This window comes from Mustelus asterias, unplaced genomic scaffold (assembly GCF_964213995.1).
Source record: "Mustelus asterias unplaced genomic scaffold, sMusAst1.hap1.1 HAP1_SCAFFOLD_35, whole genome shotgun sequence".
NCBI lineage: Eukaryota > Metazoa > Chordata > Chondrichthyes > Carcharhiniformes > Triakidae > Mustelus > Mustelus asterias.
The window spans coordinates 1,673,145-1,694,625 of NW_027590117.1; the positions used below are offsets into that span (position 1 = coordinate 1,673,145).

At 43.5% G+C, this 21,481-nt stretch overlaps 1 protein-coding gene and 2 non-coding genes across 3 annotated transcripts in view; all 3 read left to right on the forward strand.

The window, feature by feature from the left end:
- LOC144482281 (uncharacterized) overlaps positions 1–21,481 on the forward strand; it is a 319,714-nt gene that overhangs the window by 136,235 nt on the left and 161,998 nt on the right. The gene's annotated exons all lie outside the window — the stretch shown is intronic.
- Positions 7,350–7,439, forward strand: trnap-cgg (transfer RNA proline (anticodon CGG)). The gene is given in 2 exon segments: positions 7,350–7,385; positions 7,404–7,439. It is a non-coding gene; the product is annotated as a tRNA-Pro (tRNA).
- trnam-cau (transfer RNA methionine (anticodon CAU)) lies at positions 17,337–17,408 on the forward strand. The gene has a single exon. It is a non-coding gene; the product is annotated as a tRNA-Met (tRNA).

Sequence of the window (21,481 nt, forward strand, 5' to 3'; positions counted from 1 at the left end):
CAATCTATCCCATTACAATTAAAACTTGACATTTCGCATTCTCAGACTAATTATTTCTGTTACTGAAATCCGAATATTTCCTGTTGAGAAAGTTCCATCCGAATTCCGGGCAGCAATTTCCATTTCAACCCGTCTCTTTGCTGCATTGATCGCGCTCTCTCAGTCCAGCGCTGACTTATTCTCCGTTTGTCAACTGAACCCTTGCAATCGACGAACATTTTCCATTAAATTTTCTCTTCAGGCCTGAGCAAGGGAGCAGCGCGATCCTATGCCAGGAAATCTTGCGATTTGACACCAGAAGGACGGCGAGATCCGGCGCTGAGGGCGGACACACAAACACAATAACATTAGTCTAACCCAGCCGCCCCTTCAACACACTCTCTCTGACACAATATTCACATTTGCACATTGACAAGTCAAACTATGTCTCAGTTTGCGTGGAGGACGCGGAAAGTCTGCAGAGAGATTTGGATAGGCTGAGCGAGTGGGCGAGGATCTGGCAGATGGAATATAACGTTAGCAAATGTGAGGTTATCCACTTTGGAAGAAATAATAGTAAATTGGAATATTATTTAAATGGAGAAAAATTACATCGTGCGACTGTGCAGAGGGACCTGGGGGTCCTTGTGCACGAATCGCAAAAACTCAGTCTGCAGGTGCAGCAGGTGATCAAGAAGGCGAATGGAATGTTGGCCTTTATCACGAGGGGGATAGAATATAAAAGCAGGGAGGTCTTGCTGCAACTGTACAAGGCACTGGTGAGGCCGCAACTGGAGTACTGTGTGCAGTTTTGGTCCCCTTATTTGTGAAAAGATATATTGGCCTTGGAGGGAGTGCAGAGAAGGTTCACCAGGTTGATACCGGAGATGAGGGGTGTAGCTTATGAGGAGAGATTAAACAGATTGGGTCTGTACTCGTTGGAGTTTAGAAGGATGAGGGGTGATCTTATAGAGACATATAAGATAATGAAGGGGCTGGATAGGGTAGAGGTGGAGAGATTCTTTCCACTTAGAAGGGAAACCAGAACTAGAGGGCACAGCCTCAAAATAAGGGGGGGGGGGCGGTTCAGAACAGAGTTGAGGGGGAACTTCTTCTCTCAGAGGGTAGTGAATCTCTGGAATTCTCTGCCCATTGAAGTGGTGGAGGCTTCCTCGTTGATTATGTTTAAATCACGGGTAGATAGTTTTCTGATCGATAAGGGAATTAGGGGTTATGGGGAGCAGGCGGTTAAGTGGAACTGATTCTCTTCAGATCAGCCATGATCTTGTTGAATGGCGGGGCAGGTTCGAAGGGCCAGATGGCCTACTCCTGCTCCTATTTCTTATGTTCTTATGTTCTTATGTTCAGATTGACAGCTCCCAGGGCAGGCTTTCCTCTCTCGCTCTGTGCTGTGGATTATCGGCGATTAGTTGGAGTTTCGCAGCTCAGTAACTGTTAAAGCCTCTGAGGCCGGCGATGTTCACTGTGTCAGTTCCCCAGATTCGGGGGTTGCAGCCAATCAGAGCTGTGCCTGGGTTACCCCGGAACTGGTTGAAATGATGATCTTGTTCACAAGCTGAATACTATATGATCAGATGAAGATACATATTATGTGCATTCAGACACTAAACAATATTCAGCCTTCATATAGAGTTGATGAGAGTGGGTGGAGGGATAGACAGAGACAGAGTCTGCTCGGCTAGATAATGTATCAGTGCCAAAAGTCCTTGTAAATTCCGGTTTGGAGAAACAGAAGCTGCAGTCTTAGCTCTGACTAATATTGTAGTAGAAACACATTATTCATCCCACAATCAGGAACAGTGCTGCATTCTGATAGAAGGGATGGAAAGAGGCAACAGAACATAGAACCCCTGCAGTGCAGAAGGAGGCACTTTGGCCCATCGAGTCTGTACTGACGACAATCCCACCCAGGCCCTATTCCCATAACCCCACACATTTACCCGTCTCATCCCACAGACACTATGCATTCAATCCATGGTCAATCAGCCTAACCCGCACATATTTGAACTGTGTGGGGAAAACGAGGGAACCTGGAGGCAACCCATGCAACATGGGGAGAAAATGCAAATTCCAAGCTGACAGTGAACTGAGGCCGGAATGGAACCTGTGAGGCAATATGTTAACCACTGTGTCAATGATTGTGCCACCCTGCCACTCTGAATGCTCCAGTTCTACACAGGATTGCAGGATCAGAGGAACCTGAGGTTTAGAGAGATCTTTGAACGTGAGCAGATTTTGAGTGAGTCGTTCGGGAAGTGGATTGCATCTTCGGCCTCATTAATTAGGACACTGAATATAAAAGAAGGGAAGCTATGCTCAATCTTTATAAAGCTCGGATCAACTGCGGCTGTTTTAGAATCACAACGAGACCTGGTAACCACACTTTAGAAATTGTGTGAGGGTCCTTAGGAGGGAGAAAAGGAGATTTACTGGTTTGGATCCAGCGATGAGAGATTTTAGCTACAAGGTTTGGTTGGATAATTCGGAGCGTTTTCTCTTTGCAGCACACGAGATTGAGTGGTGTAAGAGACGTGTAAAAAACATATTGAACTAAGGTACATAGGGGAAGTTGCTACATTAACTGCGAGCATGGAGATTCGGGGATAGGTGTTGAATGTTTAAGGCAGGATGTGTAGGAGGCATAGGATCCCTACAGTGCGGTAGGAGGCCATTCTGCCCACTGATTCTGCACCGACTCTCTGACAGAGAATCCCTCCCCATCCCTGTAACCACACGTAATGACCCTGCTAATCCCCCTGACACTAAGGGTCAATATAGTCTGGCCAATCCACCTAATCTGCACCTTGTTGAAACGGGGAGGAAACCGGAACACCTGAAGGAAACCCAGGCAGACACGGGGAGAACGTGCAAACTCCATACAAAATGTCATCTGGATTCGAAACGTCAGCACCTTCTCTCCTTACAGATGCTGCCAGGCCTGCTGAGATTTTCCAGCATTTTCTCTTTTGATTTCAAACTCCACACAGACAGCACCCAGGAATGTTAGAAGTGGTCTTTAGTTTTCTGCAGGTTAGAGCAGCTGGAGTTTTCCCTTCGAGTTTCTGGTATATGGAAAGCAGCGGAGCATCCAAAAATAGAACTGAGAATGAATATAACCACGGTAGTTATTCACATGGCAGTAACACCCTCTGCATCAATACGTGTGCTGATCGCGTGGCCTAATGGATAAGACTTCGTGATTACGCTGTTATCAGAAGATTGTAGGTTCGAGTCCTGTCACCGTCGCTTTATGCAGAAAAGATCCGGAAAACCACCATGTTACTCATCAACTATTAGTTTAGCATTTTCTTGCAAACATTGCAGGGCGCCTTTTCAGGAAGTATTTCATTGTTGTCTGCTTCATTCAATTTTCTCATATCATTAATTTATTGAGCTCCTGAGAAATCAATCTCATCTGTGTAATCTTAATAAATTATTGATGCTCCCGAATGGAGCAACAGGCTTTGCAGCAATAGATTTCATAGAATTCTGTGGGGAGGGGAATCTATTCTCCTCAGGAAGAGGTTTAATAATGAACTGAATGAACTGTTTTTGTTCACAGGGATGAAAGGCAATGTCACTGCGCTGGTAATCCAGAGGCCCGCACTAATATTTGCGGACACGGAGTGAATCCCACCATGGCAGCTGGTCAAATTTAAATTCACTGATTTGATCAATCTAGAATTGAAAAACTGGGTCTCAGTCATGGCCGCCTTGAAACTGCTGTCGATTGTTATAAAACCTCATTTGGTTCACCAGTGCACTTTAGATAAATCAGTCTGCCCTCCTTACCTGGTCTGGGCACATGTGTCTCCAGACACAGAGCAATGTGGGTGACTCTTACCTGCCCTCTGAAATGGGCGAGCAAGCCACTCTCAGTTGAAGGGCAATTCGGGAAGGGCAACAAATGTTGGTCCTGCAGGTGAAATCCACAGCCCATAAAAAGAATAATAATTAAGAACAAAGGAAAGGCCTGGTAAAGTTTTGACTGTTTGCATCTTTCTTTTCTTGTAATAACAAGGCTGAGGGGTGGCCTGATTCTGGGCTTTAAATTAGTGAAAGATTTTGAAAAATTTCATTTCGATAAAATGGACCAGAGAAGGGCAGATAAGAATGTATCTCACTCTCTCATATATGTCGTTGACTGTTGGTGGTTTCAGCACAATGAGGTAACTGCTCCAGTGTATCAGAGAATCCTAAGTGTACGAGAGGAATTCCACCAGCAATGCTTCCCCGACGTCCTCCAGGTTGAAGCGATTCATTCATGCTGATGACTGGGAGCAGTTTGTTAGTCATCGTTCAAAATGGCCAAAATCGGTCCCCCAAGCTGCAGCACGCTTTGAGTCACAGGATCTTAATGATGAGGCAGAATGGCGGCAGAGAAGAAAGTAACAGGAAGCTAATTCTGCGCTCTTGATCCCACTACCTCGTGGGACATCCTGTCCCATGTGTCCAAAGATCTGTGGGCCGAGAATCGCCCCGTTCACTCACATGAAGATCCATAGGAGAAACTTACGGACCTGAGTGGATGTTATCCTCGAATCGATGGACAGCCAACGACAACAAATGTTTGTTACAAAGTAAATGCCATTAAAAGCCACGTTCAATATTAGTGTTGCTAAAATTTCCCATCGCCAACAGAACATCAACAAGTGTTGTCTGTTTGTCCCTCTCTAATACGTGAGCTTCGTTCTACCCGAGTTTGCTGGCATCTACTCGCCGAAACCAGAACTTCAACAGAGGGAAGATATTCACATCAAGTTTCGATATTGCAGGAACAGGTCAAGATGAAGAATTAATAATGGGATGGGATAGGACACACCTCGTAATTTAATCAATAAATCCACTCTAAAAATCACTGTTAAATTATGATTGGATCGGCAACATTTGCAATTTGCTGTCGTCCAGAACATTGGAGACGATTAGCGCAGCTGTAATTAATGGAAATCTGGAAGGAGGGGTGTGTCGAGCAGTTTACCAATTAGAACTAATTGAACCAATTTCATTTAGGTATATTATTTATTGAATTACTCCAGATTTACAAAGTATTTACAAAGACAGAGTCACACAGAATGAATCATTCACTCATACACACCCACAGTGACTGACAGATAGACAATGAATTCCACACTCAAATCCTGCACCACACACCAAGTGACACAGAATGACTCCTGCACCCATACACATAGAATAGTTACAGCACAGGAAAAGATCATTCAGACCTTTGTGTCTGGGAGTTGTCTTTCAATAGAAGCTCAGCTACCCCAGTCCACAACATGAAAGCATAGGAGCAGAATTTGCAGGAGACACAATACATCGAGGAAAGTGAGTTGTGAAGAGGACAGAAGGAGCATGCAGCTAGTTATAGACAAGTTCTGGACATGGGTTGAAGCCTGGTAACTGGAATATAATGTGAAGTTATTTATTTTGGCAGAAGGAGTACAAAATCAGATTATTACTCAAATATAGAACGGTTGTGGAATTCGAAGTTGCAGAGGGGGTCTCGGTGTTCTAGTGCATGAGGCGCAAATAATTAGTATGCAGGTACAGCAAGTAATAAAGAAGGTGAATGGAATGTTTGCTTTATTACAAGCAATTGACCATGAAAGAAACGAATATTATGCTTCAGTTGTACAGGTCATTTGTGAAGTATCTCGACCATTGTGCGAAATTTTGGTATCCATATTCTATGAAGGATGTAATTGCGTTGGAAACGGTCCAGAAAGCTTTACTAGTTTGATAACTGAGTGGGTAGACAGTGCAGACGAGATTTACTAGGCTGAAAGGTAACGCAAACTGGCTGAATTGGAGGTAACTTGCTCGATGTACATCAGATCTTGAATGACCTTCACAAGATACACGTGAAAAGGACGTCTCCAGTTGTGGGTGAATTCAGAAAAACAGACACTTAAAGAAAACTGATCTTCCGCTTTTCGGGCTGAGGTGAGGAGAATTTTGTTCTCTCAGAGTATTGTGCGACTTTGGAACTCTCTGACTCAGAAGGCGGTGGAGGCAGGGTACTAAATATTTACTAAGGCAGAGATGGATAGATTATTGTTCGGCAACAGAATCAAAGGTTATCGGAGGTAGATGGGAATGTGGAAATTGAACCACAAACAGATCAGCCATGATCTTATTGAATGGCGGGGCAGGCTCGTGGGGCCGAATGGCCTACTTCTGTTCCTGTTTCCAGTGTTCTTGTGTATGTATCCTAATTGTTAATTTCCCCTGAACTGGATTGCTGAAACGCACCAATCCTCAAGGTTCAGTGGGAGAACCAGAGTAATACCAAAATGTGGAAAAAATAAAACAAAACCGTGGGATTGCCAACTCTGTCAGACTGTATGGTTTCTTCTCGAGACGTATTCTCTGCAATGATTTCTCGGGAGATGAGCTCTGCCCCAACTTTTGCTCATTGTCGCCATCTCCATTGCGAAGAACTTTCTTTTTAAATTGTGTCTGGGATCATGCAGGATTTGAACCCGAGACCTCCCGCATTGTAATGTTATTACCCCAAGCAAGAATCATGCCCTCTGGCCAGTGAGGTGAGCCAGCCGCTACATCTAGATCCAGTGCAAACATATTTTTATTGTCTCCCTAAGCTTATCAACCATCTTTTCGCAACGCAATTGTAAAATCAGAAATGTTAATGAACAATGGACAAAATGCTGGAAAATCTCCCGGATCTGATAGCATTTGTAAGGAGAGAAAAGAGGTGACATTTCGAGTCCAGCTGACCCTTTATCAGAGCTAAAAGGCATAAAATGTGGGAATTATTTATACTGTAGGGTGAGGGAATGAGTCATAGAAGGTGACCTGCTGGGATGGAAATTTCCTCTGTTTTGCAGCAACTACATTTCCAACATATTCCATCTGGCTGGGCATCCAGGAGCGATGGTGAGGGTGACCTTCTTCCCCAAATATTCATGGATCGAAAATCAAATGGATGGAGGCCTTTTTCCAAGCTCCTGGGTGACTGAGGAGATGGCCGAGCGGTTTTAGCGATGGTCTACACGGGTGAGTTTAAAACTCACTCTCATCATTAATCTACGGAACGTTTAATAAATAACTTCTCTGTATTTGAACACATGCAGCTGTGGTCTTCCACACTTTGCTCATGTCGGTTCTTCACAACAATCTTTGAACTGACGTGATGGGAATTTCTTTCGCTGAGAGAAACTACAATCCCAACATTGAACATCTGGTTGAATTTTCAAGGTCTAAGACAAAAAGGATCACATTTCCCCGTGAGTCTGCTGTGTTTTTCTTCAATTTTCCATTGTTATGACATCGTCTGTAAAGACAGCTAGTGAGCAGAAGTGTATTGGTTGAGGACCCCGCTTGCCAGCGGCTCGTTGGTCTAGTGGTATGATTCTCGCTTCGGGGATTTCGTTGTCTGATTATGCGAGAGGTCCCGGGTTCAAATCCCGGACGAGCCCTCGCTTGCTGCCAGTTTTGATCCCAAGTGCTGGTCGTTTATCTGAACAAAATACCTTGCATTTTAGATGGCGGGACTTACATATCTCGAGATCAGGTTTGAAATCCTGCAACACCTCGCGACAATTTTCCCAATGCTGCACATGGAGAAAATGAAAAGTTTTCAAGAATGTTCACCCACGTAACCAGACTGTAAACTTATCCCAATAAATCAATCAGGACTGTCCATTGCTTATCGCGTCAGGGATTCTTGCATCGTGTGTTCAATTGTATTTTAGTCAGAAAGAAATTGCAGTCTGACAAAGCTGGGGGTCACAGTTTGGTTTTGAATTGATTATATTTTAACTCTGCTCCAGGCGTTTCACTGAGCAGGAAGTGAATCTTTGTGATGCTGTTCGGCATTCCACTCCAGAGGCAATTCACTCAGTGAAGAGGAGATTTGGAGAGGCTGTCCGTGTTTGATTAGACACGAGGACCGGGTGACATGCATCTAAGGATACTGAAGGAAATGATCGGTAATTGCGAAAAAATTGGAAATAACTTTCCAATTTCGGATTTAGTAAGGTAACAATGTTTTCAACTAACTATCTCGAGTATTTTGAAGTGGTAACCGAGAGTGTTGATGAGGGTAATGCCGTTCATGCGGTTTACATAAACTTCCAAAAGCATGGGAATTTTTGATGCGGCAGATTAAATTAAATGTATCAAAATGTGAATTGATCTGTTTTGAAGGAAGAACCCAGATTCAAAACATAAAATACATGGTGCAATTCTAAAGAGGCAAATAAGTACATACATCTCCCAAGTTGACAGGGATTGGCATAGAGGTTTAGAGCATGGAAACAAACCCTTCGACTCAACTTGTCCATGCAGCCCTTTTTTAACGACTAAGCTAATCCCAATTGCCTGCGTTTGGTCCATATCCCTCGATACCCATCTTACTCATGTAACTGTCTAAAAGACAAAATTGTCCCCACCTCTATGACTACCTCTGGCAGCTTTTTCCAGACACGCACCACCCTCTGTGTGAAAAAATTGCCCCGCTGCACCCTTTTGTATCCACCGCCCCCCCCCCGCTCCCCCGCCACCGCCCCCCCCCCCTCCACCCCCCACCCGCCCGCACTCACCTGAAACCTATGCCCTCTAGTTTTAGACTCCCCTACCTTTGGGAAAAGATATTGACTGTCCAGCTAATCAAGGCCACTCATTATTTTGTAGACCTCAATGAGACCACCCCTGAGCTCTAGAGTAAAAAATCACAGTGTATCCAGCCTCTCCTTGTAACTGAAACCATCAAGTCCTGGTAGCATTCTGGTAAATCTTTGCTGCACTCTTTCTATTTTAATAATATCCTTTATATTATAGCGTGTCCAGAACTGTACACAGGATGGTGAGCAGAGTGATTATAATAAATCAGACGGTGCCTTGCTTTTTATTAATGGGGCACAGAGTACAAAAGTATAGAGACTATGTTAAGCCTGCATTTAAATCGAGTTAGGTTTCAAGTGGATATTGTTTCCATTTTCTGGAGAGCAAATTTAAAAAAACAATATAAAAGATTTCAGAAGGTAGCAGAAATGTTTCACCAGAATAGTTCAATTGATGAAGAACTTCAGTTCCTGAGAATGGTTGGATACGCTGCGACTTCTCTACTCAGAGAAGAGAAGGTTCAGAGGAGAATTGGGAAAAATATGCAAATCCTCATGGGAGATTGATAGAAATTTGTTCTCATTGTTAGTAGGATCGAGACCCAGAGGGCAGATATTGGAGGTAATTGTCAAAAGAAGCAATAGCAGCATTAAGTGACAGTGTAGGACGGTGATATGCTTCCAAATCAAGATGGTGAGTGACTTGGAGGGGAACATTTGGGTGGAGGTGCTCCCAGGTATCTGCTCCTCTTGTTCTTCTAGATGGTCACGATCGTGGGTTTAGAAGCTGGTGTTTAAGAGTTAGGAGACTGGATCAGAGAGTAATTCCACTGACAAATTAAAGATCTTTTACAGCAAGATGTTTGTTTAAGTCACAGTTTAAAACCAACTCTAACAAATGAAGCAACTTAACTATAAACAATTGAACAATATTTAAAGAAGAAAGTAAACAACTAGAATTACTAATTTTCATTGTTTTAGTCCCAAATAAGCAACGTTCCTCTTGAAGGAGCAGCGCTCCGACAGCTCATGATTCCAAATAAAACTGTTGGACTTTAACCTGGTGTTGTGAGACTTCTTAATATGCCCACGTCTGTCCAATGCCGGCATCGCCACATCAGGGTCATAGTTAAACTGCGTTTTTCATTATCTGCTGCTGTGTGGGGGTTGGGATCTTTCTCATTCTGTCTGTGGAATTGTGCGTGCACAAGCGATTTGGTCTAACCGTCAGCTCCCGGATCTGTAAATTAGTTGGAATTCATTCTGTATTTGCAAGCTCTGGGATTGTAAACCAGTTGATGCATCTCGTCATTTTGAATCTCCGATATATTTTTTTCAGCGTCGCTGACCGGGCCAACCTTTTTTTGTGTTCATTCATGGGGCTTGGGCGTCACTGGCTGGCCAGCATTTATTGCCCAATCACAGTTGCCCGAGTGCAGTTGAGAGTCAACCACAATGCTGTGGCTCTGGAGTCACATGTAGGCCAGACTGGGCAAGAACGGCAGATGTCGCTCCCTGAAGGGCACTGGTGAACCAAATGGTTATTCCGATAATGGACAATGCATGAAAGCATAAATAGATTATTGATTGCAAATATTTTGCATTGAATTTAAATTCCACCAGCTGCCGTGGTGGGATTTGAGCACGGATCCCCACTGAAATTAGTTGGGTTTCGGGATCAATATTCCAGCGATAATACCACAAAGACATCGCCTCCAAATTTCCCTCCAACTGAGTGACTTGTTGGGCCACCTTTGAGGGCAGCTCAGAGTCACTAACATTGCTGCTGGTCGGGAGTCACATTCAGGGCAGACCAGGTAAGAATTCCTTCCCTAAAGAACATCAGTTTATCAGTTGTTGTTTTTTTTCTACGACAATCGATTCAAGGTCATTAATTCCAGACACTTTTATTGATGTCGAATTTCACCATCTGCCGTGGCGGTGGATGTGTGAGTGTTTATGTGAGTGTACGTGTGTGAGAGAGATTAATTCATTTTAATTCAGCTTGTGAGTATGAATTAATCCCCTATATTCCCTCACAAACACTGTGATCCCTTTGCACCGATGAATTCTTATTAAAAAATACTTGTACCCTTGTGAGCCTGATGGGCGGATGGGAGGTGTGGTGAGGTTTGAACGCAATGCCACAGGGTGCTGAGTGTAAAATAGCCGATTTTAAAGCATGTGTGTAGGAAAGTGAAGAGTGAACTTGTCTGTGAGAAGATCACAGAAAACCTGTATCTGGAGCTGCGTCCAAGAGACAAGTTTTGGGTTGTCAGTAAATGAACTCCTGAAATGAAGGTACAAAATCAGGAAGAGGAAATGCTGGAAATGTTCAGCAGCTCCGAAAGCAGCTGTGGAGAGATATTCCTGTCGCAAGGATGTAACTCTACAATTGAATATTTCATGTTGCTTAGATCTGACACTCTCAACACCTTCATGTAAAGAACAGGTAGGGCGGGAATTGGGTCTTTGTTGATTTGGGCAAACAGAACAACGCAGCAATGAGAAACTGCTCCCCCCCCCCCCCCCACCCCCCGGCGGCTTGGAGAAGGATGGGACTCAGATACGGGCCTCTGGCTGGGATTGACAAATGGAAAAATACACATCGAGTTTTAAATGTAATAACAACCAAGATGTAATTCAAATCGATTTGTGCAGAGTTTTTAGGTGAGCTCCAATGTAGTCAGGATGGCCGAGCGGTCTAAGGCGCTGCGTTTAGGTTGCAGTCTCCTCTGGAGACGTCTGTTCATATCCCACTCTTGGCAGTGATTTTTCCGTCGTGAGGCACCTTCTAAACCCAAGGCATCCCTCACCTGGCTGCACATGGGCAGCAGATGCAGAGAAACAACGACGACCTGCAAGGTCCACTGCATCCTGACTTGGAAATGTATCGCATTTGCTGTGGCTCGCTCGCATTCCTGCAACTCCCTTCCGAACAGCAGTGTATATGCACATGGACTGCAGTGGCTCAAGAATGAGTTCATCGCCAATGACTGAGAAGTATGTAAATTGAACAATAAATGCTTCCCGGGCCAGTGACACACATATCCCGTATGAATGTATTTTTAAAAAATCAACTTTCGAGCAGTAAACTATATGGGTGAATCAAATCCTGAAGACGGCTACTTTTATACCAGATGTGTGTCTGAAAACAGTAAATGGAACCAGCTCACGGTAAACCGCTCAATGTTGAGCGGAAGAGTTTCACTGAGTGACGTTAGCGATTCCCTCTGATGTGCTTGTTCAATGTCGGGGAAAGGCAGATTTGAAATGTTTACAGGGAAATCGGTGCAGTCTTGATGGGCCACTGTGGGATTCAATTATTTTGTTTCATGAATCTATCCGAGATCCCATAGCATCTGGGGAGAGAGAAACGGTCGTTCCCGTGAAAGGTCTGCATCTGAAATGTGAACTACCTCTATTTTCTCAGATCTGGCAGTATCTCTTTTTTCACAAACACCACCAGATCTGGAGCGTTTTTCCAGCATTCTGCTGCACCAGGAGTAGCAGTACCAGGCTCTGCAGCTGAGTTGGTTAAAGCGCCTGTCTAGTAACAGGAAGATCCTGGTTTCACGGACACGAGCAGTGCCTTGATTACTTTCACGTGATCTTTCAAGTGTTCATTGCAATTGCTCAAGTTACAATGTCCCTTTCTTGCGAATCAATATTGTCTTTCCCTTTACAGTGGATGATCTACAAAGATGAAACAAACACAGATTTCGAGACTCACCACGAATATCTCGACTGTTTATTTTTACAATTCAGTTATTTTCATCATTTTGCAGTCAAAAAAAATATTCTGCAATAAAACCAATGCTGGAAATTCTACAAACACAGTTTTCCATTTTTTTTCCTCAGGGAATTTCTAACACAGTCAAATGGCCTTAGAATCACACAACCCCGACAGTGCTGAAGGAGACCATTCTGCCCATCGAGCCTGTCCCGACTCTCCGACAGAGAATCGCACACAGGACTTTTCCACCCCGCTAATCTACCGATACAAACACCTTGGGGACCGAAAGGCAACCTAGCATGGCGAATCCACCCAACCTGCTCGTCTTTGGACTGTGGGAGGAAACCGGAACACTCGGTTTCCTGGGATAACTTGCCTGGGTGAATGCAGCGTGAACAGCACTACAGTTTGGCACCATCCAGGACAAAGCATCCCACTTCATTCGCTTCCTATGTATAAAAATTCACTCCGTCCACTACCAACACACAACGGCAGCAGTGTGCACCATCTACAAGATGCACTGCAGCAACTCAGCAAGGCTTCTTTGCCAGCACCTTCCAAACCCACGACCACCACAGCCGAGAAGGACAAGCGCAGCAGATGCATCAGAATAATACCACCAGGTTGCAAGGCACTGATATTTAGTTATTGATTGTACTTATTTATAAGTTGTTGTTCCGTGTGTGTTCTTTAATCTTCTTTATCTTCCAAAGGAAGCGAAATATCTAATTGAAAAATTACTATTTCTAACCCAACCAGCAAATGTTGTGTCAATCTTGAAGAAAGCTGGGGTTTGCGATTTCTTCTCGAGTCAGTGGTTTCCCTGGGAGCCGAGTAAACAGGAACAGCATGGAGAGATGGCAGAGCAGGAAATGTCGGAGCAAAAGCGAAATCATATCAATGAAGGAGCAAGCCGTTTGTTACTCAACTGATCCAAAACCCGACTCTGATGGGATTCGAATCCACAAACTTTGAATAGCTAATATGCCATCATTTAGAAGTCCAACGCGCTATCCATTGCGCCACAGAGCCGCGTGCCTGAAGTTCACTTTACAGTTCTATACATAGATTCTTGACAACGTTGAAACGACTGGTAAGTTCAAAACTCTCGGAGTTAAAATGTCAAGAACTGTTCAGAGGAACTTTATTGATTGCAAGTCATCTTGGGGCATTTTATGTCTGTTAAAACGGCTGTGGAAATACAAACCTTTGTGTCCTTTATACAGGAAATCTGTCCATCACAGAATGATCCTCCCTCTCTCTCCTCCTCATTCTCCTGTACAGCTTGGAGACTAATCTCGCGGGTTTGATAGTCGGGAGACACATTCTACTCTATCTGTCACAGGACTGATCAGAACCTGTTCCCTGTTCCAGGGAAACAGCTGCACAGAACACAATGCAAAGCTGGAAGCTGGAAATCTGAAACAAAAACAGAAAATGCTGGACATGCTCACCAGGTGAGGCAACATTTTTGATTAATGGAGATTTCCATAAAACCAGCTCCTGAAGCACAGCACAGCTGCACAGTTTAAAGTTTCCTTTCATCAACAATGGATGCTCCATTCTATGATTTTGAACAATTCAAATTGATAATCTGCATTGTTCTTCTAGTCGCCACAGCCTGAAAACCACTTCAGGCATTGATGTCACCCTTGGATTTTAAATTTGTAAATCCATTCTCTATCTTTTTAAAGCTACTATTGAAACTGTATCCATGATCCGCACAGTTTTTTGTGAATGAGAAGGAGAATTGAAGATATATTTGGATAACTTTCCTTTGACTAAATTTCAACAGAAGCATAAAGGCGGGAATCACACACAGCACTTCATGAAACTCACCAGCTAGACATTGAAAGGTGACAGTGTTTATTCAAGGGATGGTTCCATTTATTCATTCATTATTAATGGAGAAAAGAAAAGTTGGAACAGTTGCAATCTGGCTAATGTAACTGAGCAAGGTGAAACGCAATGGGGACTGGGCAGGATAAGCCTACCATGGGCAGTGCACAAAGTGAAGGTGCGACGTTGACTGAGTTGTCAGGCGGAGCAGGGAGTCGTTGCAGAGTGAAGGTACATAGGAAAGTGGGAGTGCTAAATGTTTAATGATCTCTGTACAAGTAGACGGTGAAATGCAGACTTCAGACTGGATATTCAATGGTTCTGAGATGGGTGAATAGACTGCGGCATCTTGGCATGGTAAAGGTGCAATACGGATTAGGAATGCTAAATGATTTTATGTAAAATATAAATTGTTTTACATCGCCTGTCCTTGATCTTCGGACCAAGATGTTTCACTTCACACTTCCTTACATTAATTAAGTTGCATATGTCACGTGTCTGCACCTTGCACCAGCCTGTCCACATCGTCTTGAAGATTATCAATATGCTTCTCACTAAAGTTCATAATATGTTCAAGTTTTGCACCACTGACAAATTTTGGGATTGAAACCTGGACACCCAGATATAGGTCATTAATATATATATATATCAAGAAAAGCAAATTTCTCTCTATATACTACCCCCAATCAGAAATAGGTAAAAGTTGGTGTAATATATGCTTTAATAGCTTTGTACTAATAATTAAATCTTGTATAATGAAATTCTAACCATTCTAAACAACAATGATTCAAAATACCACTTGGTTCAAAAGAAAATACCTATTGGTACGAATACTTTCACTTCAAAAGTACTTAAAAAGCATAGCATTGCTGATTTATCGGTATTTAATTGATGAATACAAAGGAAAGCAGTGGTTTCCCTTGGAGCCGAGTAGACAGAAACAGCATGGAGAGATGGCAGAGCAGGAAATGTCGGTGCCAAAGCTGAATCACATCAATGAAGTAGCAAACTGTTTGTTACTAATCTGATCCAAAATCCGACTCTGGTGGGCTCAAACCCACAAACTTTGAATGGCTAACGTGCGATCATTGAGAAGTCCAACTCGCTATCCATTGCGCCACTGGTAGATTCTAAATTGATACGGCCAACACATTTAGTATTTCGAAATTCCCCCGTCCCAGGTTCAGTGCAATGTGAACATTTCCTGTCTGTTGTATCCCTCTCTGATGTCTAAAGTTCAGTCTACCACAGTGTGCTGACATCTACTGGCCGCAACACAGAACTGCAGTAGAGGGAAATAAATCACATTAACTGTCGCTGTTGCAGAGACAGATCAAACAGGAATTAATGATTGAATGCAGCACTAAATCCCATGGAAAATTCAATATTAGTGTACTTGCCCATATAGTCAATATAACTTGGAATTTGCTATTATCTGGAGCAGTTGAGTCGACCAGCATCGATGTACTAAAGGGAAATCTAGCAAATGAGACGATGGAGAATGAATTTCAGAGATAAGCAGATGATGTTACATTGAAGATTTTGAGTAGAGGATCGTGTGGAATCATGTACTAATTAGAACAAAAGGCCCGGTTTCAATTAGGTATCTTCCGTGTAGAGTGTGTACAGATTTTCAAAGTCTCTCACATAGATTTATAATAAATATCACACACATTTGTCACACCAGAGACAGAGCGATACAAAATGAGTCCAACACTCATACATATAGAATCTTAGAGTGGATACAACAAAGAGAGGGAGAGCATTCGGCCCTTTGTAGGTATGCTGGTCTGTACAAGAACAACTCAGCTCATCCCTTTCCCAGTCCTTGTCTCATAACCATGGAAATCCTTTCACTTCAGGTGCTGATTCCATTCCCCTTTGACAACCCTGATTTGATGCTGCCTCTGCCACACTCTCAGGCAGTGCATTCCAGGTCCTAAATACTCTGCACATTAAAACCCATCCTTCTCTCCTCTGGCAATGGAAACAATATTTTTTCATCTACTCTTCCCAGACTGCACCCACAAATCCACCACCTCTACCATCTCGAAGGACAGCGGCAGCAGATACATGCGGGCACCAGCACTGCAATCTCCTCCGCCTCCCGCCCCCCCCCCCCCTCCCCCCGCCCTCCCCCGCCCCCCTCCCCACCCCCCGCCCCCCCCTCCCCCACCCCCCGCCCCCCCTCCCCCGCCCCCCGCCCCCCCTCCCCCCCCCCCCCCGCCTGCCCGCCCGCCCCCAGTCCACTCACCGTCCTAACTTGGAAATACACCGCGGCTCCTTCACTGTCGCAGTGGCAAAATCCTGAAACACTGTTGGACTAACAGCACTGTGGCTGTACCGACACCTCAGGGACTCAGCAGTTCAAGAAACCAGCAAACCACCACCTTCGTAAGGTCAGTTAGAGATTGGCAATGAATGCTGGCCTCGTCAGTGATGCGCACCTCTCGAAATGAATAAATAAAAACTCGCAACTACAACCGGAGACGGACAGATACAGAACAAATCTCACTCACATGCATGTATTGGATACAATATGAATTCCCCAATCACATTCGCTAACAGAGGGTAAAAGACAGTCGAAATTGGGCGATCATTATCCAGTTGCAGTTTAACCAGAGTTTTATACAAGAACAGAGAAGATCTTAACACAACATGCAACATTTTAACCCAATATGGAACATCATGAGACCAGATAAGTAACTTTTGCTGAACAGAAAACATCTTCACGGAGAACATTTTGACACAACAGGGAACACGTTTACAGGGCATATATTAACAGAATATTAAAGAAATATTGACACCAGATGGATCAAATTGACACAGCCGGAAACACGTTTATAGCATCAGGGAGACATTTTACACAGCAGCAGAAAACACCTCTCAACAACATAGAGCACAGTTGCACAGCAGGAAATATTTTTACAAACATGTATTTGCAACAGAAAATTCCTTTAAAAATCAATGATCGATTCTGCAATTCCTTGTCTTGCCGTTTTCCCAGCACCTTTGTCTGTCGTTACATGTGTCCGAGCAGTCTCTTGCTGCTATTGCGTGTTTTTCTCTGTCTATTGTATTCTCGGTGTGATGCAGTGATGCCTCCTCACACTGGTGTTCCTGTTAAACGATGTAGGAGTGAAAGTCTGTCTTGTTACAGAGACAACTTTTGCCGGAGCAGAGTGGCGCAGCGGAAGCGTGCTGGGCCCATAACCCAGAGGTCGATGGATCGAAACCATCCTCTGCTATTCATGTTCATAGTGATGGTGCGCCAACTGCATAGCACTTGTGACTTTCACGTGGAGAAAACAGGTATTCAGCTTCTCTTTCCCGCAAAAAAACCTCGATCTGTCATTAGTCACTTTTATATGCAATCAGAGTTTTACACAAGAAGAGGGAACATCTTAACACAACACGCAACGATTTACTAACAAAAACACCTTCACGGAGAATCTTCTCACACAACAGGGAGAACGTTTACAAGAGAAGGGGACATACTAACAGAACAGAAGAAACAAATATTTACAGAGCCGGAAACACAACAACAGGGAAGCATTTTACACAACAGCAGAAAAAAAACTCTCAAGAACATTTGAGACAGTTACCTGGGTAAGATTGGTCTGGAGGGATATTGGCCAAACGCGGGTAATTGGGAATAGCTCTGAGGTAAAAAAAAACTGGGCGGCATGGACACTTTGGGCCGAAGGGCCTGTTTCCATGCTGTAACCCTCTACATCATAGAGGACACCAGGAAATATATTTATAAACAGTGAAACACTTTGCACAACCAACAGTGAACATCTTTGAACAGCAGAGAGGACAGCTACACAGCAGGAAATGTTTTTACAAACATATATTTGCAACAGAAAATTAATTTAAAACATCAGTGATCAATTCCGTGTCTTGCCGGTTTCCGCCACCTTTGTCTGTCGTTACACGTGTCCAAACAGTCTGTTTTGCTGCTTCTGTGCGTGTCTTTCTCTGTCCATTGCATTCTTGGTGTTCTGCAGTGGAATTGTGTGGGCAGACGGAACCTCCCTGACAATCGTGCTGGTGTTAAACAAGAATGTGGAAGTGAATACCTGAATGACTACATTGATAGGCAGCAGGGGAGAGCTAGCTTTGCCAGAGCAAAGTGGCGCAGCGGAAGCGTGCTGGACTGATAATTCAGAGGTTACAGCATCGAGGCTATCCTCTGCTACTTTCTGTAAGCGATGATAACAAAACCAATTGACAGTAATTCTGCAACTCTGACGTGGAATGTGCAGGCATTTACATTGGCTTCTGTTTTCACCCTCAAACTGCAGCAAATCACATTGATCCGCACACAAGCGGTAGATACTGTGAACATGCACCAGGATATATCAGTGACTGAGGTAATGGTGGACAGGGCACAATTTCAGAATTTGTGGATGATCTGAAAGTTGGAACCATTGTGACCTATGAGGAGGATAGTGTAAAACTTCAAAAAGGACATCGACAAGTTGACAGAATGAGTGGACAAGTTGCAGATGAAATTCAAAGCTGAGAATTATGAAGTGATTCATTCTGATAGGAAGATGATAGAGAGACAATGAAAAGTAAAAGGAAAACAGTTCCAAATTTTCGAATCCATTTCATTCGTGAGGTTTCTCAATCCTATAACTCTAAATGTGGTGCAACAGTACAACTCTAAAATAAAAGCAAATTACTACGGATGCTGTAATCTCAAACCAAACGAGAAAATGCTGGAAAATCTCTGCAGGTCTGGCAGCATTTCTAAGGAATACAATGAGCTCATCTCTCGAGTCCAGATGATCCTTTGACAAAGGGTCATCTGGACTGGTTTACTGCTAACTGATAACATCCTTAAAGTCAATAATAATCCATTCAAAATATCAGCAAATGTGTTTTACAATCATAATCAGTCGTTTGAGTCAATTACTGCATCTCATATTTGTAAATTGCTTCTTGTTAGTTCATTAACATATTTAACAATTCATTTAACTGAATGCTGGTAGTTTTATCAATGCCTTAATGTCGACTGCTTTGAAAATCTTACCACCCCATGAGGGATTCCACTTACAGGTATTAAATATCATGAGACGTCTGGACAGAGTGGATAGGGACAAACTGTTCCCACTCGTGGGATGATGAAGAATGAGAGAGAACAGATTCAGCATCATTAGCAAAGGAAGGAATAGGAATACGAGGAAAACATTTTTCACACAGCGAGTGCTTAATGTGTGGAATGCACTGCCAGAGAGTGTGGTGGAGGCAGATTCGATTGAAGAGTTCAACAGGAATCAGACTGTTACCTGAAAAGGAAGAATGTGCAGGGTTACAGGGAGAAGGTGGAGATGTTCATTTTCTATCACATAATTTCTCATTCATCACTCATCACTGAATCGAATTTGAATTGTTCTCTTGTCGTTTCTAAACAAGGAGAAGTGCAGCAATGATTATATGGCAACAGAGCTGGGGGAGTCATAAGTCTAATGGGAGAGTGAAAAAAAGAACAAATATGTGCCTAAAAGGTGAGAATGGCAGGGAGACGAAATCTGAATTAAAAACAGAAAATGCTCGAAACCTCAGCAGGTTTGGCAGCATCTACGGAGAGAGAAACAGAGTGAATACTTCGAGTCTGTATGACTCTTCTTCAGAGTTGAAGAGAGGCTGAAATGTGACAGATTTTAAAATGTTGAAGGGCATTCGGAGCACAATCGGGATTATTCATTAAAGCTGTTAGAAAAGCAAATGGCATGTTTGTTTTTATTGCAAGTGGATTGGAGTAGATGAAGAAAGGTGTATTGCTGCAATTGTCCAGGATTTTATTGAGACCACATCTGCAATACTGTGTACAGCTATGGTCTCCACATTTGAGAAGGGATAGACTTGTATTGCAGGCGGTACAGAGAAGGTTCACTAGATTGTCCCCCGGAAGGAAGAGGTTGTTCAGTGAGGAGAGGCTGAGTGAATTAAGTTGACAGACCCTGGAGCTCAAAACAATGTGTAAATGCTGAGGCAATGCTTCCATTCCTGTCCTCTGGGCAGACGAGCGGCAGATAAAGTAAATGTAAAGTAAAGTAAACTTTAAATAGAGTTTAGATATTAGTCATAAGTCAGGATTTTGACTAATAAATACTGCAATGAAGTTACAGTGAAATTCCCCCAGTCTCCATATTCCAGCATCTGTTCGCGTCAATGCACCTAATTAGATGAAGTTCAATGCAGAGAAGTGTGAGTTGATTCATTTTGAGAGTGGAGAAATAAAGGGAGAAACTCTTAAGGAAATGTAGGAACAACGGGATCTCAGTTTCTAAGTACAAAAGTAATTGAAGTTGGCTGGGCATGTTGAGAGAGCAGGTAATAAAGCAAATGGCATCCTACCTTTTATTGGAGGATTGAATACATGAATAAGAAGGTCAAGTTGAGCTTTAAAATACACTAGACAGGCCTCACCTGGAGCACTGAGTCCAGTGCTGAGCACCACAATTGAAGAAGGTTGTGAAGACATTGGAGAGAGTGCAAAGGAGATTCAAATGAATGATTCTATTGATAAAGATCTGTAGCTATGAAGGTAGATTTGAGAAGTCGGGTATTTTTCATGAGGCAAAGAAGTATGAGAAGACCTGTAGGGGGACAGGTAGCATTGAGGAAGCAAGGGGGAGGTCGGGGTGGGGGGACTGCAGAAGGACTTGGACAGGCTAGGAGAGTGAGCAGAGAAGTGGCAGATGGAATACAATGTGGAAAACTGTGAGGTTATGCACTTTGGAATGAGGAATGGAAGCATAGACTATTTTCTAAATGGGGAAATGCTTATGAAATCAGGAACACAAAGGGAGTCCGAGTTCAAGATTCTCCTGATGTTAATGTGCATGTGCAGTCGGCATTTAGGAGGGCAAATGTAATGTCGAGAGGGCAAGAATACAAGAGCAGGGATGTACTTCAGAGGCTGGCAAAAGCTCTGGTCAGACCCCATTTGGAGTATTGTGAGCAGTTTGGGGCCCGTATCTAAGGAAGGATGTGCTGGCCTTGGAAAGTGGAGGCTCACAAGAATGACCCCCGGAATGAAGAGTATGAGGAACGGTTGAGGACTCTTGGGTCTGTACTCATTGGAGTTTAGAAGGAAGAGGGGGGATCTTATTGAAACTTACAGGATACTGCGAGGTCTGGATAGAGTGGACATGGAGAGGATGTTTCCACGAGTAGGAAAAACTAGAACCAGAGGACACAACCTCAGGCTAAAGGGACGATCCTTTAAAACAGAAATTAGGAGGAATTTCTTCAGCGAGAAAGTGGAGAATCTGTGGAACTCTTTGCCGCCGAAGGATTTGGGAGC